The 15,100-nt window shown below is 42.6% G+C and overlaps 1 pseudogene; it reads right to left on the reverse strand.

The window, feature by feature from the left end:
* Positions 1-5,602: 5,602 nt before the first annotated feature.
* Positions 5,603-6,736, reverse strand: LOC103215244 (transmembrane protein 183A-like; annotated as a pseudogene).
* Positions 6,737-15,100: the final 8,364 nt, after the last annotated feature.

Genomic DNA, 15,100 nt, shown 5'->3' on the forward strand with positions numbered 1-15,100 from the left:
GACAATCCTAAACATTATAGTTTATTCACCTGTAGGACATAAATTAGATTTCCCTTTAACCTAGCTAACTTAGTTCAGCATGTCTTTTCTGCTATATAAACCTCTGTTCCATGAATTCTCCTTCACCCAGATTTATTATCTCTCTGGTCCCTTCATTAAATGTGTTAGATTAGTATTTGACACATGCTTACTATATATTTGATGACAGCATGTTTTTAACTCTTAGAGGGAGACTCAGCCTAAAAAAAATAAAGAAAATTATCCTTTGGCATTCATTTAACAAATACTTATCGAACAACTTTTTTTTTTTTTCTTTTTTTTTTTTTAAGATGGAGTCTCGTCCCGTCACCCAGGCTGGAGTGCAGTGGCGCAATCTCGGCTCACTGCAACCTCTGCCTCCCAGGTCCCAGTTCAAGGAATTCTCCTGGCTCAGCCTCCCAAGTAGCTGGGATTACAGGTGCGTGCCACCACACCCAGCTAATTTTTGTATTTTTAGTAGAGATGGGGTTTCGCCATGTTGGCCAGGATGGTCACAAACTCCTGACCTCAAATGATCCACCTGCCTTGGCCTCCCAAAGTGTTGGGATTACAGGTGTGGGCCACCGCACCCGGCCTATTGAACAACTATTATAGGCATCTTAGTCTGTTTAGGCTGCTAGAACAGAATACCATAGACTGGGTAGCTTATAAACAACAGAAATTTATTTCTAACGTTTCTGGTGATTGGGAAGTTCAAGATTACAACACTGGCATATTTGGTATCTAGTGATAGCCTACTTACTGTTTCACAGATGGCCTCACAAGGCAAAAGGGGCAAAGGAGCTCTCTGGAGCTCCTTTTACGAGGACACTTATTCTATTTATGAAGGTACTACCCTCAAGACCTGATCAATTCCCAAAGACCCACATCTCCTAATATCATCACACTAGGGGTTAGGAGTTCAACATATAAATGTTGAGGGAAGCCTGGGCAACAATGGCAAAACCTCATCTCTACCAAAAAAAAAAAATATATATATATATATATAAAAAAATAATACATATATCTAGTGTATATATAGCACATATATAGTACATATATAGTGTATATGTATACATATATAGTACATATATATAGTGTGTATATATATACACACAGGCACACACACACACACACGCACACATACACACAAAAATCGGCCTAGCATGGTGGTGCCCAGTAGCTGCCAAGTCCCAGCTACTTGGGGGGCTAACCCTCAGGGATCACTTGAGCCCCAGGGGTGGAGGCTGGAGTGAGCCATATTCGCCCTACTGCAAAGGGTCTCAGTTTGTCACCCTGTCTCAAAAAAAAAAAAGGAGAATACAGGGGGAGATAATACAGAGAACAAGATACATGTGGTCTCTGCCCTCACACAGCAAACATTCTAAAGGAAGAAAGATTGCAAATACATCAATAAATTATAGACTATGATTAGGGCAATTAAGAAAAATACGTAAAGTGCTGTGACAGAGATTATTGGGGTAGGCAGTCACAGCAGGCCTCTCTGAGAAGGTGACATGAAGCTGAGACTTGAAAGACAGAAGCCAACTCTGCAAAGAGGGAACGGGGAAAGGTTCCAAGAAGAAGGAAGCAACAAGCACAGTGGCCCTGCAGTGGAGCCAGCTTCAGAGTGTCCTGGGAACTAGAAGGTCAGATGACAAGGGTGGGATCCATCAAAGGCAAGATGGCCTGAGATGTAGTCAAAGAGGTAGTGTGGAAATTAAACTTTTAATGTCAGGACTTGTCATGACAAGAACTAAGGAAGGAAGAAGGGGGCTGATCGCCACCGAGAAACTGGGTGGCCTTCACATCTTAATTATTTTATTATACTATTTTATTTGTGATACAGGGTCTCACTCTGTCACCCAGGCTCGAGTGCAGTGGTTCAAACATGGCTCACTGCATCCTTGACCTCCTCCTGGACTCAGGTGATCCTCCCACCTCAGCCTCCTGGGTACCTGGGACTACAGACACACACCACCAAGTGTGGCTAATTTTTTGCATTTTGTGTAGAGTTGGAATTTCACCATTTTACCCAGGCTGGTCTTGAACTCCTAGGCTCAAGCAATCTGCCCACCTTAGACTCCCAAAATGCTAGGATTACAGGCGTGAGCCACCATGCCTGACCACACCTTAGTTATTTTAATACATCAGATTATTGGCTTTCTTTTAGCTTTCTTAATGTTAATATCTTACATACCATGGTACAGTACATTTCTCAAAAATAAAAGATTGATCCTGGTACAATACTATTAACTATTCTGCTAAACTCAGATCCTTCCAATTGCTCCAGTTTTTCCACTATATTATTTTCTCTGTTCCAGGATACCACATTGCATCATTTGTCAAAGCTCTTTAGTCCCCTCTAATCTGTGACAGTTTCACAGTCTTTCCTTGTTTTTCTTGACCTTGGCACTCTCAAAGAGTGCCAGGTATTTTGTAGACTGTTTCTCAATTTGAATTTTTCTGATGGTTTCTCATGATTAGGCTCAGGTTATGAATTCTAAGTAAGAAACAACAGAGGTCATGTGACAAGCATTCTTTTACTTCTTTTTTTTTTTCATTCTTGGCTGACCCAAAAAAAAAAAAAAAAAGCCTGGCTGAGAACTGTCTTGTGACACTCAGGGGAGGAGAGATTTTGTAATATTCAGGTGAAGAAGGGGAAGGTTTTCATGAAACTGAGGTGGGGAGAAGGATTTCATGTTATTTCACAAAGAGGGAGAAACATGATTATAAGTGAGTAAGTTCAAAAGTCTGGCTTTGGGTAGGGTGTGGTGGCTCACACTTGTAATCTCAGCACTTTGGGAGGCCAAGGCAAGTGGATCACCCGAGGTCAGGAGTTCAGGACCAGCCAGGGCAACATGGCAAAACCCTGTCTCTACTAAAAATGCAAAAAATCAGCCGGAAGTGGTGGCGCACACCTGTAATCCCAGCTACTTGGGAGGCTGAGGCATGAGAATCACTTGAACCCGGGAGGTGGATGTTGCAGTGAGCTGAGATCATGCCATTGCACTCCAGCCTGGGTGACAGAGCGAGACTCCGTCTCAAAAAAAAAGTCTGGCTTCAGTCAAATAGTCTGATAGCATGCATATCAAATGGGACACAGTGTCCAGCAAAATTTTTAAAAGCTGGGTTTTCGCTAAGGTTTGAACCCTTTCTCTCATGGGGAGTTTAAGTCGTGTGAAGCTCTATTGTGGGGTTGTTTCTGTTCATCAGTAGGTAAAGATAGTGTCGCACACAATTAGATTTGAAGTGATTCCAAGACTAGGGGAAGTTGGCAAAGGGTTTTAGACCAGAGACTGGTATTCCGAGCTGAAGAAACAGCATAGTGAAAGGCATGCAGGCGTGAGGGAGCACTTGGCATATTCAAGTAATTGGATTGCTTGAAGGGTAGGATGAGCAAGGGAAGCAGTGAGAGAGAAGATTAGAAGAGAGTCAGGGGCCACAGCAGGAAGGGCCTTCTACACCATGTGAAGGTATTTGGGATCTTATAAATGATCCGGAAGTCAACAGTTCACTTCATTCTGAACCATGGTCCAAAGCCCAGCCCAATCCAATTACCTTGCAAGTTTAAGTCACACATTTCAGGCAAAGGTAAGGGGCAAGTTCACCATTTGCTCAGGCAACATTCCTTATCAGTTGGTCAAGACTGTTAGCTAACATGTTATGGAAAACAGCACCTTGTTACTATTGGATTGGCCATCACCAATATTTATTTTGCTTGTGCTACTGAAAGGAGTGGTTGTGTGTCTCAGACATCCTCATTCATTTCTTGTACTGACTGTGTGATTACATGTTCTCTTTTTCTCTAGATCTTTCTACCTTCTCCTTTATAGTTGCCTTGGCACCTTCCACTAATCATTAAATGTTGATTAAATCTCAAGCCCTTTTCTCACCCTATGCTCTTCCTCCCTACGTGATTTTATCTAGCCTTGTGCTTCCCTTGCTATCCATGTCTTGAAAATTTGTTTGTTTGTTTATTTATTTATTTATTTATTTTCTTGAGACAGAGTCTTGCTCTGTTGCCCAGGCTGGAGTGCAGTGGCTCAATCTCAGCTCACCGCAACTTGCGCCTCCCAGGTTCAAGCAATTCTCCTGCCTTGGCATCCTGAGTAGTTGGGATTGCAGGTGCCTGCCACCACACCCAGCTAATTTTTGTACATTTAGTAGAGACATGGTTTTGCCATGTTGGCCAGGCTAGTTTCAAACTCCTGACCTCAGGTGATCTGCTCGCCTCAGTCTCCCAAAGTGCTGAGATTACAGGCATGAGCCACCGTGCCTGGCCAACGTCCTGAAAATTTAAAAATCTATTCCACCTGAATTGCTACCTAAAGCTCTAGGCTGTACTTTCAACTGGTTCCTGGCTTCTGACCCTTCCGTGACACATGAACCTCAAGCTCAGCATGTTGAAAACAAAACTTTGAGGGGTCAGGCATGGTGGCTCACGCCTGTAATCTCAGCACTTTGGGAGGCCAAGGCAGGCGTATCACAAGTTCAGGAGATTGAGACCATCCTGGCTATCACAATGAAACCCCATCTCTACCAAAAATACAAAAAATTAGCCAGGCATGGTGGCGGGCTACTGTAGTCCCAGCTACTCGGGAGGCTGAGGCAGGAGAATGTTGTGAACCCGGGAGGCAGAGTTTGCAGTGAGCCAAGATCATGCCACTGCTCTCCAGCCTGGGCAGCAGAGCGAGACTCCGTCTCAAAAAAAAAAAAAAAAAAAAAAAAAAAAGCTTTGTATCTTCCTTTCCTCCACTAGTATCTGCTCCTTCCTCCTTCCTTCAGCTGTTATGACAATCAATCACCTGATCTCCCAAATTAGAACACTTGAAGTCATCTCTAATGTCTCCTTCTTTGTTACTTCCCACATCTAATCTGCTGCTCAAATTTGTCCATTAGTTTCTTTCTTTCTTTGAGACAGGATCTCACTCTGCTGCCTAGGCCAGAGTACAGTGGGGCGATCTCGGCTTACTGCAGCCTCGACCTCACAGACTCAAACAATCCTCCCACCTCCGTCTCCCAAGTAGCTGGGAATACAGGCACGCACCACCACAACTGGCTATTTTTTAATGCAAATTTTTACGTTAAAATATGTTTACAGGGCCAGGGGCGGTGACTCAAGCCTGTAATCCCAGCACTTTGGGAGGCCGAGGCGGGCAGATCACGAGGTCAGGAGATTGAGACCATCCTGGCTAACACGGTGAAACCCCGTCTCTACTAAAAATACAAAAAACTAGCCGGGCATAGCGGCGGGCGCCTGTAGTTCCAGCTACTCGGGAGGCTGAGGCAGGAGAATGGCGTGAACCCGGGAGGCGGAGCTTGCAGTGAGCCGAGATCGTGACACTGCACTCCAGCCTGGGCGTCAGAGCGAGACTCGTCTCAAAAAAAAAAAAAAAAGAAAAAAAAAAAGTTTACAAAGCATAGTAATTGTTTTTCCTCTTGATTCAACATTTCTCCCTCCCCTAACAGGAGCCCTAGAGCCTGAAGAGCATGTACATTACTAACCAAATATACAATCCAGCCGCCCTGTCCAAACAGGAATCTGATTACTAATGGACGAGAATCGGGGCTGCCCTCAAGGGATGGGAAGCAGTAACTATGACCTCAGGGAGAATGGGTACTGAGGGTGCCACCAATCAGAGTCAAAAGCTGTGCACTGGATCCAGGATGACTTGTGCATCCTGTTCACTGTGCAGTTTCCGACCACCACGGACAGGGGAATCTTGGAACACCAGTCTCACTCGATAATGCCACATGTCCGTGCTCACATTGATAGTAAACAGAGTGAATATCATTCCCATGACAATCGGAATAAAGATGAAATTGAGGGTGGTGACCTGCAGTAGGCAGCAGTCCTAGTATGGATTAGTATGAACATCTTCGTACTGAACGGGAGGCTGCAATCCTCCTGTACACTTGCTCTTTAACCTAGGGGACTGTTTTTTTAACTTGAAGTTGAATTTCCACATTGGTTCCTGTCTTTTGCCAACAATCTTTCTGCACCAGAAAAGTAAGCATTTGGAATTCTTTTATGTGCTGGGGGTGCTTTCTGCAATGGCTGGATTCTTGGAGATTGGAGCAGCAAATGGCTCATACATATATGGTACAGAGATCGGATCACACAAGCCTGGAGACAGCGCAGCTTCTCCATTGTCTCTGGTCTCAGACGCAAAGGCAGGGAAGCATCCAGCGTGTAATGCCTTCGGTACAACCTGATCCAAAAGGCAGCAGTGCAAATGACAGTCCAAGCATTCTTACAAATCAGAGAAAATTTCACAATGTCCTCAAGACGGATATAGGAGGCCAGCAACAGCCAAATATCCATGGGATACTCCTCTCCTCCAGCCCCCTCCAGTTCTTCTTTGTGCCTCTTGCTTTTCTTTTTTCTGGAGACAGTTCTCTCACGGATGCTTTCCTCCTGGGCATCCATCTCATCACTGCTGTCGATGATGTCACAGGGCTCACCAGCCCCAGAAAGAGCTTCCTCTGCAGGAACCTGAGAGGCTTCCAAGCCACAAAGAGATTTTACTTCCTGCTGAACAGCGTTGGCTACGGCTTTCTTGACTCTTCCAGACCTCACGACCGGCGGATCCGTGTTGGCGTAATCCATTTCGGTCACTCGGCCGAAGGAGGTGTCGTGGGCCTGGAACTTGGGTCGCTTTCCTCTGTTGGGCATGGCGACCGTACCGGGGCGTGGCCTGCATAGCGGGCGTGAGAGCCGGCCCCGGAAGCCTCAGGCCAGCTCCGCCCGGCTCCGCGGCCATCCCACACCAGAGGCCGCTAACTCGCCCACGACTGGCTATTTTTTGTATTTTTTGTAGAGACGGGGTTTCGCCATGGCCTCAAACTCCTGAGCTTAAATCCTCCCGCCTCAGGCTCGGATGAGCCACTATGCCCGGCCAAATTTGTCGATTTTTATACCTATGTTTTCCCCTTTTCCCCATATACTTGATGTCACATCTTCATCTCTCATCTGAGCTATTATTTCATCATAGGACTTACCACTCTCTGTAGTGATTTATTCGGATTACATCTATGTTGAGGAATAGGCACCGGATGCTCTGTGGCGCTAGTTCTTACCCATATATGTATGAAACCTAGGCGAACCCCATAGTTTATCTTTCATTCTAAGAGGTAAAAAATATTCTGATCACGGCCAGACGTGGTGGCTCACTCCTGTAATCTCAGCACTTTGGGAGGCCGGGGCAGGCAAATCACTTAAGGCCAGGAGTTCAAGACCAGCCTGGCCAAGATGGTGAAACCCTGTCTTTACTAAAACTACAAAAATTAGCTGGGCATGGGGGCTCGCACCTGTAATCCCAGCTACTCAGGAGGCTAGAGCAGGAGAATCACTTGAGCCTGGGAGGCAGAGGTTGCAGTAAGCCGAGATCAGCCATTGCACTCCAGGCTGGGCAACAAGAGCAAAACTCTGTCTCAAAAAAAAAAAAAAAAAAGAGAGAAAAGAAAGAAAATATTCTGATTGCTTTCAGCCACATGAAAAACTAATGTTAGAAATTAATATGTCTGATGCAGTATAATAATTGGAACTCTTGACTTTATGTCAACTTAAAGCACCTTCCTTTCCTCATTGTGGCCTGCTCAAGGCAGAAGCTTGCACTCAAGAAGGGGGTGGTTGCCTGCTTCTCTTTTTCCTCTGGGAGCCTCTCCTCCACGGGCCTGCACTTTCTGGGACTTCTAACCCTTCAGGCTTGGAGTTTCTCTGAACATGTTAAATGATTTGAGCTGATGCTTCTCTCCTGGTTACTCCAATGGGCTGGCCAGGAAGCTCTCTGACTGTTGCTCTTCACTTGGAGGTAGGGGATGGCCTCTGCTTTGGTTGGTCACTCATCACCACTGGCAACCTTAGCATGGGGTGGCCATCTCCACACGGACTGTCTCTCTGTTGTGTCCCATCACACTCTCAGGCAGTCCTCTTGGGCAAGATCTCTTTTTCTCTTTTTTAAAAACAGGGTCTTGCTATGTTGCCTAAGCTGGAGTGCAGTGGCTATTCATAGGCGTGATCATAGCTCACTGTGGCCTCCAACTCCTGGGCTCAAGCAGTCCTCCTGCCTCAGCCTCCCAAGTAGCTGGGACTATAGTCACACCCCACAGCGCCAGGCAAAATCTCTTTATAAATGATGCCAGGTCAGAACTCATACATCATGTTTCACCTCTGGTCCCAGAAAATAAGCACCTTAGACCCACTGCTTGGGGAGCGCAGCTGCTTCTAAGGCAGCCTCGAAACCTGTTTTTTTTCAATGACAAATTTATTGAGATATAATGCACGTATCATAAAATTCAGCACTGAAGCACATTTCCATGGGTGTTAACATATTCATAAGGTTGCATAACCATCCCCTCTTTCTAATTTCAAATATTTTCATCACTCCAAAAAGAAACCCCTGACGCATTAGCAATCATTCTGCATTCCCTCCTTCTAAGCTCTGGAAACCACCCATCTACTTCCTGTTTCTATGAATTTTCTTATTCTGGACATTTCATATAAATGGAACTGTACAAGATGTAGTCTTTTGTGTCTGCCTTCTTTAACTTAGCATTATGTTTTCAAGGTTCATCCATGTTGTAGCATGAATCAGATCACCATTTCTTTTTATGACTGAAAATATTCCATGGTTTGGAGATACCACATTTTGTTTATTTATGTTTGTTTATTGATGGACATTTGGGTTGTTTATATTTGTTGGTTATTATGAATAATGCTACTATGAGCATTCATGTGCAAGTTTTTGTATGGACATATGTTTTCATTTCTCTTGGGCATATACATAGGAGCACAATTGCCTGGTCATATGGTGACTCTATGTTTAAATTTTTGAGGAACTGCCAAACTGTTTTCCAAAATGGCTGCACCATTTTACAATCCCATTGCAATGTATGAGGGTTTCTAATTTCTCCGTATCCTGGCCAGTGCTTCCTATTTTGTTTTCTTTGTTATTTTACACATCTAGCAGACATGAAGTAGTATTTCACTGAGGCTTTGATTTGCATTTTCCCAAACTACCAGATGATGTTGAGCAGCTGTTCATGTACTTATTAGTCTCTTGTATATCTTCTTTAGAGAAAGTCTATTCAAATCCTTTGCCCAGTGTTTTTCAACTTCTATTTTTGTTCAGGGGCTAAATGTCCAGGTTTGACACATTAGTAAATTGTGTGTCACTGAGGTTTGGTGTACAAATGATCCCATCACCCAGGTAGTGGGCATAGGTAGTTTTTCAACCCTCACCCTTCTTCCATCCTCCCTCCTCTAGTAGCCCCCAGTGTCAGTGGGCAAGGCAGCTCCTGCCTATGAGCCCAGCATTTGGAAGGCCAGGAAGGAGGATTGCTTTTGCCCAAGAATTTGAGAACAGCCAGGGCAACATAGTGAGACTCTGTCTCTACAAAAAAAAAAAAAAGTTGTCTTTTTAAAAAATTTATCCAGGTATGGTGGCACATGCCTGTAATCTTATCTACTCAGGAGGCTAAGTTGTGAGGATCACTTGATCCCTGAAGGTTAAGGCTGCAGTGAGCTGTGATTGTGCCACTGCATTCCAACCTGGGTGACAGAGTGAGATCTTGTCTCAAAATTAATTAATTCTCACTCTGTCCCCAGTGTTATTATCCCTTCTTATGTCCTTGTGTACTCAATATTTAGCGCCCACTTATAAGTTAGAACATGTGGTGTTTGGTTTTCTGTTCCTGCATTAATTCACTTAGGATAATGGCCTCCACCTGCATCCATGTTACTGCAAAGGACGTGATTTCGTTCTTTTTTATGGCTGCATAGTATTCCATGGTGTATATGTACCACATTTTCTTTATCTAGTTCACCATTCATTGGCACCTAGGTTGATGCATTGTCTTTGCTATGGTGAAAGTGCTGTGATAAACATACGAGCGCACATGTCTTTTTGGTAGAATGACTTACTTTCCTTTGGGTATATACCCAGTAATAGGATTGCTGGGTTGAATGGTAGTCCTGTTTTAAGTTGACAAATCGCCAAACCCTTTTCCATGGGGACTGAACTAATTTACATTCCCACCAACAGTGTATAAACATTCCCTTTTCTGTGCAACCTCAGCAACATCTGTCATTTTTTGACTTTTTTTTTTTTTTGAGACGAGTCTCACTCTGTCACCCAGGCTGGAGTGCAGTGACGTGATCTTGGCTCACTGCAAGCTCCGCCTCCCGGGTTCATGCCATTCTCCTGCCTCAGCCTCCCGAGTAGCTGGAACTACAGGCGCCCACCACCACGCCCGGCTAATTTTTGTATTTTTAGTAGAGACAGGGTTTCACTGTGTTAGCCAGATGGTCTCCATCTCCTGACCTCATGATTCGCCCACCTCGGCCTCCCAAAGTGCTGGGATTACAGGCATGAGCCACTGCGCCTGGCCCATTTTTTGACTTTTTAATAGCCAACCAGAGTGACATGAGATGGTATCTAATTGTGGTTTTGATTTGTATTTCTTTAATGATTAGTGATGTTGAGCATTTTTTCATGTATTTGTTGGCTGCATGTATATCATCTTTTTTTGTTTCTTTTCTTTTATTATTATACTTTATGTTCTAGGGTACATGTGTACAACGTGCAGGTTTGTTACATATGTATACATGTACCATGTTGGTGTGCTACAACCATTAACTCATTATTTACATTAGGTATTTCTCCTAATGCTATTCCTCCGCTCTCCCCCCAGCCGACAGCAGGCCCCAGTGTGTTAATTTCCCCTTCCTCTGTCCAAGTGTTCTCATTGTTCAATTCCCACCTGTGAGTGAGAACATGCGGTGTTTGGTTTTCTGTTCTTGTGATAGTTTGCTGAGAATTATGATTTCCAGCTGTATCCATGTTCCTACAAAGGACATGAACGCAACCTTTTTTAATGGCTGCATAGTATTCCATGGTGTATATGTGCCACATTTTCTTAATCCAGTCTGTCATTGGTGGACATTTGGGTTGGTTCCAAATCTTTGCTATTGTGAATAGTACCGCAATAAACATACATGTGCATGTGTCTTTATAGCAGCATGATTTATAATCCTTTGGGTATATACCCAGTAATGGAATGGCTGGGCCAAATGGTATTTCTAGTTCTAGATCCTTGAGGAATCGCCACACTGTCTTCTACAATGGTTGAACTAGTTTACAGTTCCACCAACAGTGTAAAAGTGTTCCTATTTCTCCACATCCTCTCCAACACCTGTTGTTTCCTGACTTTTTAATGATCGCCATTCTAACTGGTGTGAGATGGTATCTCATTGTGGTTTTGATTTGCATTTATCTGATGGTTAGTGATGACGAGCATTTTTTCCTGTGTCTGTTGGCTGCATAAATGTCTTCTTTTGAGAAGTGTCTGTTCATATCCTTTGCCCACTTTTTGGTGGGGTTGTTTGTTTTTTTCTTGTAAATTTGTTTGAGTTCTTTGTAGGTTTTGGATATTAGCCCTTTGTCAGATGAGTAGATTGCAAAAATTTTCTCCCATTCTGTAGGTTGCCTGTTCACTCTGATGGTAGTTTCTTTTGCTGTGCAGAAGCTCTTTAGTTTAATTAGATCCCATTTGTCAATTTTGGCTTTTGTTGCCATTGCTTTTGGTGTTTTACACATGAAGTCCTTGCCCATGCCTATATTCTGAATGGTATTACCTAGGTTTTCTTCTAGGGTTTTTATGGTTTTCGGTCTAATATTTAAGTTTCTAATCCATCTTGAATTAATTTTTGTGTAAGGTGTAAGGAAAGGATCCAATTTCAGCTTTCTACTTATGGTTAGCCAGTTTTCCCAGCACCGTTTATTAAATAGGGAATCCTTTCCCCATTTCTTGTCTTTGTCAGGTTTGTCAAAGATCAGATGGTTGTAGATGTGGGGTATTATTTTTGAGGGCTCTGTTCTGTTCCATTGGTCTATATCTCTGTTTTGGTACCAGTATCATGTTGTTTTGGTTACTGTAGCCCTGTAGTACAGTTTAAAGTCAGGTAGCGTGATGCCTCCAGCTTTGTTCTTTTGACTTAGGATTGTCTTGGCAATGTGGGCTCTGTTTTGGTTCCACATGAACTTTAAAGTAGTTTTTTCCAATTCTGTGAAGAAAGTCACTGGTAGCTTAATGGGGATGGCATTGAATCTATTACCTTGGGCAGTATGGCCATTTTCACGATATTGATTCTTCCTATCCATGAGCATGGTATGTTCTTCCATTTGTTTGTGTCCTCTTTTATTTCATTGAGCAGTGGTTTGTAGTTCTCCTTGAAAAGGTCCTTCACATCCCTTGTAAGCTGGATTCCTAGGTATTTTATTCTCTTTGAAGCAATTGTGAATGGGAGTTCACTCATGATTTGGCTCTCTGTTTGTCTATTATTGGTATATAGGAATGCTTGTGATTTTTGCACATTGATTTTGTATCCTGAGATTTTGCTGAAGTTGCTTATCAACTTGAGATTTTGGGCTGAGACAATGAGGTTTTCAAAATATACAATCATGTCATCTGCAAACAGGGACAATTTGGCTTCTTCTTTTCCTAATTGCATACCCTTTATTTCTTTCTCTTGCCTGATTGCCCTGGCCAGAATTTCCAACACTATGTTGAATAGGAGTGGTGAGAGAGGGCATCCCTGTCTTGTGCCAGTTTTCAAGAGGAATGCTTCCAGTTTTTGCCCATTCAGTATGATATTGGCTGTGGGTTTGTCATAAATGGCTCTTATTATTTTGAGATATGTTCCATCAATACCGAATTTATTGAGAGTTTTTAGCATGAAGGGCTGTTGAATTTTGTCAAAGGCCTTTTCTGCATCTACTGAGATAATCATGTGGCTTTTGTCTTTGGTTCTGTTTATATGTTGGATTATGTTTATTGCTTTGCATATGTTGAACCAGCATTGCATCCCAGGGATGAAGCCCACTTGATTATGGTGGATAAGCTTTTTGATGTGCTGCTGGATTTGGTTTGCCAGTATTTTATTGAGGATTTTTGCATCGATGTTCATCAGGGATATTGGTCTAAAATTCTCTTTTTTTGTTGTGTCTCTGCCAGGCTTTGGTATCAGGATGATGTTGGCCTCATAAAATAAGTTAGGGAGGATTCCCCTCTTTTTCTATTGATTAGAATAGTTTCAGAAGGAATGGTACCAACTCCTCCTTGTACCTCTGGTAGAATTCAGCTGTGAATTCGTCTGGTCCTGGACTTTTTTTGGTTGGTAGGCTATTAATTATTGCCTCAATTTCAGAGCCTGTTATTGGTCTATTCAGGGATTCAAATTCTTCCTGGTTTAGTCTTTGGAGAGTGTATGTGTCCAGGAATTTATCCATTTCATCTAGGTTTTCTAGTTTATTTGCATAGTGGTGTTTATAGTATTCTCTGATGGTAGTTTGTATTTCTGTAGGATCAGTGGTGATATCCCCTTTATCATTTTTTATTGTGTCTATTTGATTCTTGTCCCTTTTCTTCTTTATTAGTTTTGCTAGTGGTCCATCAATTTTGTTGATCTTTTCAAAAAACCAGCTCCTGGATTCATTGATTTTTTTGAAGGGTTTTTTGTGTCTCTATCTCCTTCAGTTCTGTTCTGATCTTAGTTATTTCTTGCCTTCTGCTAGCTTTTGAATGTGTTTGCTCTTGCTTCTCTAGTTCTTTTAATTGTGATGTTAGGGTGTCAATTTTAGATCTTTCCTGCTTTCTCTTGTGAGCTTTTAGTGCTATAAATTTCCCTCTACACACTGCTTTAAATGTGTCCCAGAGATTCTGGTTTTGTATCTTTGTTCTCATTGGTTTCAAAGAATGTCTTTACTTCTGCCTTCATTTCATCATGTACCCAGTAGTCACGAGGAGCAGGTTGTTCAGTTTCCATGTAGTTGAGCAGTTTTGATTGATTTTCTTAATCCTGAGTTCTAGTTTGATTACACTGTGGTCTGAGAGATGGTTTGTTATAATTTCTGTTCTTTTACATTTGCTGAGGAGTGCTTTACTTCCAATTATGTGGTCAATTTTGGAATAAGTGTGATGTGGTGCTGAGAAGAAGGTATATTCTGTTGATTTGGGGTGGAGAGTTCTGTAGATATCTATTAGATCTGCTTGGTGTAGAGTTGAGCTCAATTCCTGGATATCCTTGTTAACTTTCTGTCTCATTGATCTGCCTAATGTTGACAGTGGGGTGTTAAAGTCTCCCATTATTATTGTGTGGGGGTCTATGTCTCTTTGTAAGTCTTTAAGGACTTGCTTTATGAATCTGGGTGCTCCTGTATTGGGTGCATATATATTTAGAATAGTTAGCTCTTCCTGTTGAATTGATCCCTTTACCATTATGTAATGGCCTTCTTTGTCTCTTGATCTTTGTTGGTTTAAAGTCTTTCTCAGAGACTAGGATTACAACCCCTGCCTTTTTTTGTTTTCCTTGCTTGGTAGATCTTCCTCCATCCCTTTATTTTGAGCCTATGTGTGTCTCTGCATGTGAGATGGGTCTCCTGAATACAGCAAACAGATGGGTCTTGACTCTTTATCCAATTTGCCAGTCTGTGTCTTTTAATTGGAGCATTTAGCCCATTTACATTTAAGGTTAATATTGTTATGTGTAAGCTTGATCCTGTCATTATGATGTTAGCTGGTTATTTTGCTCGTTAGTTGATGCAGTTTCTTCCTAGCATCGATGTTCTTTACATTTTGGCATGCTTTTTCAGTAGCTGGTACCAGTTTGTTCCTTTCCATGTTTAGTGCTTCCTTCAGGAGCTCTTGTAGGGCAGGCCTGGTGGCGACAAAATCTCTCAGCATTTGTTTGTCTGTAAAGGATTTTATTTCTCCTTCACTTATGAAACTTAGTTTGGCTGGATATGAAATTCTGGGTTTAAAATTCTTTTCTTTAAGAATGTTGAATATTGGCCCCCACTCTCTTCTGGCTTGTAGAGTTTCTGCCAAGAGATCTGCTGTTAGTCTGATGGGCTTCCCTTTGTGGGTAACCTGACCTTTTTCTCTGGCTGCCCTTAACATTTTTTCCTTCATTTCAACTTTGGTGAATCTGACAATTATGTGTCTTGGAGTTGCTCTTCTCGAGGAGTATCTTTGTGGCATTCTCTGTATTTCCTGAATTTGAATGTTGGCCTGCCTT

Source organism: Chlorocebus sabaeus, chromosome 4 (genome assembly GCF_047675955.1).
Source record: "Chlorocebus sabaeus isolate Y175 chromosome 4, mChlSab1.0.hap1, whole genome shotgun sequence".
Classification (NCBI taxonomy): domain Eukaryota; kingdom Metazoa; phylum Chordata; class Mammalia; order Primates; family Cercopithecidae; genus Chlorocebus; species Chlorocebus sabaeus.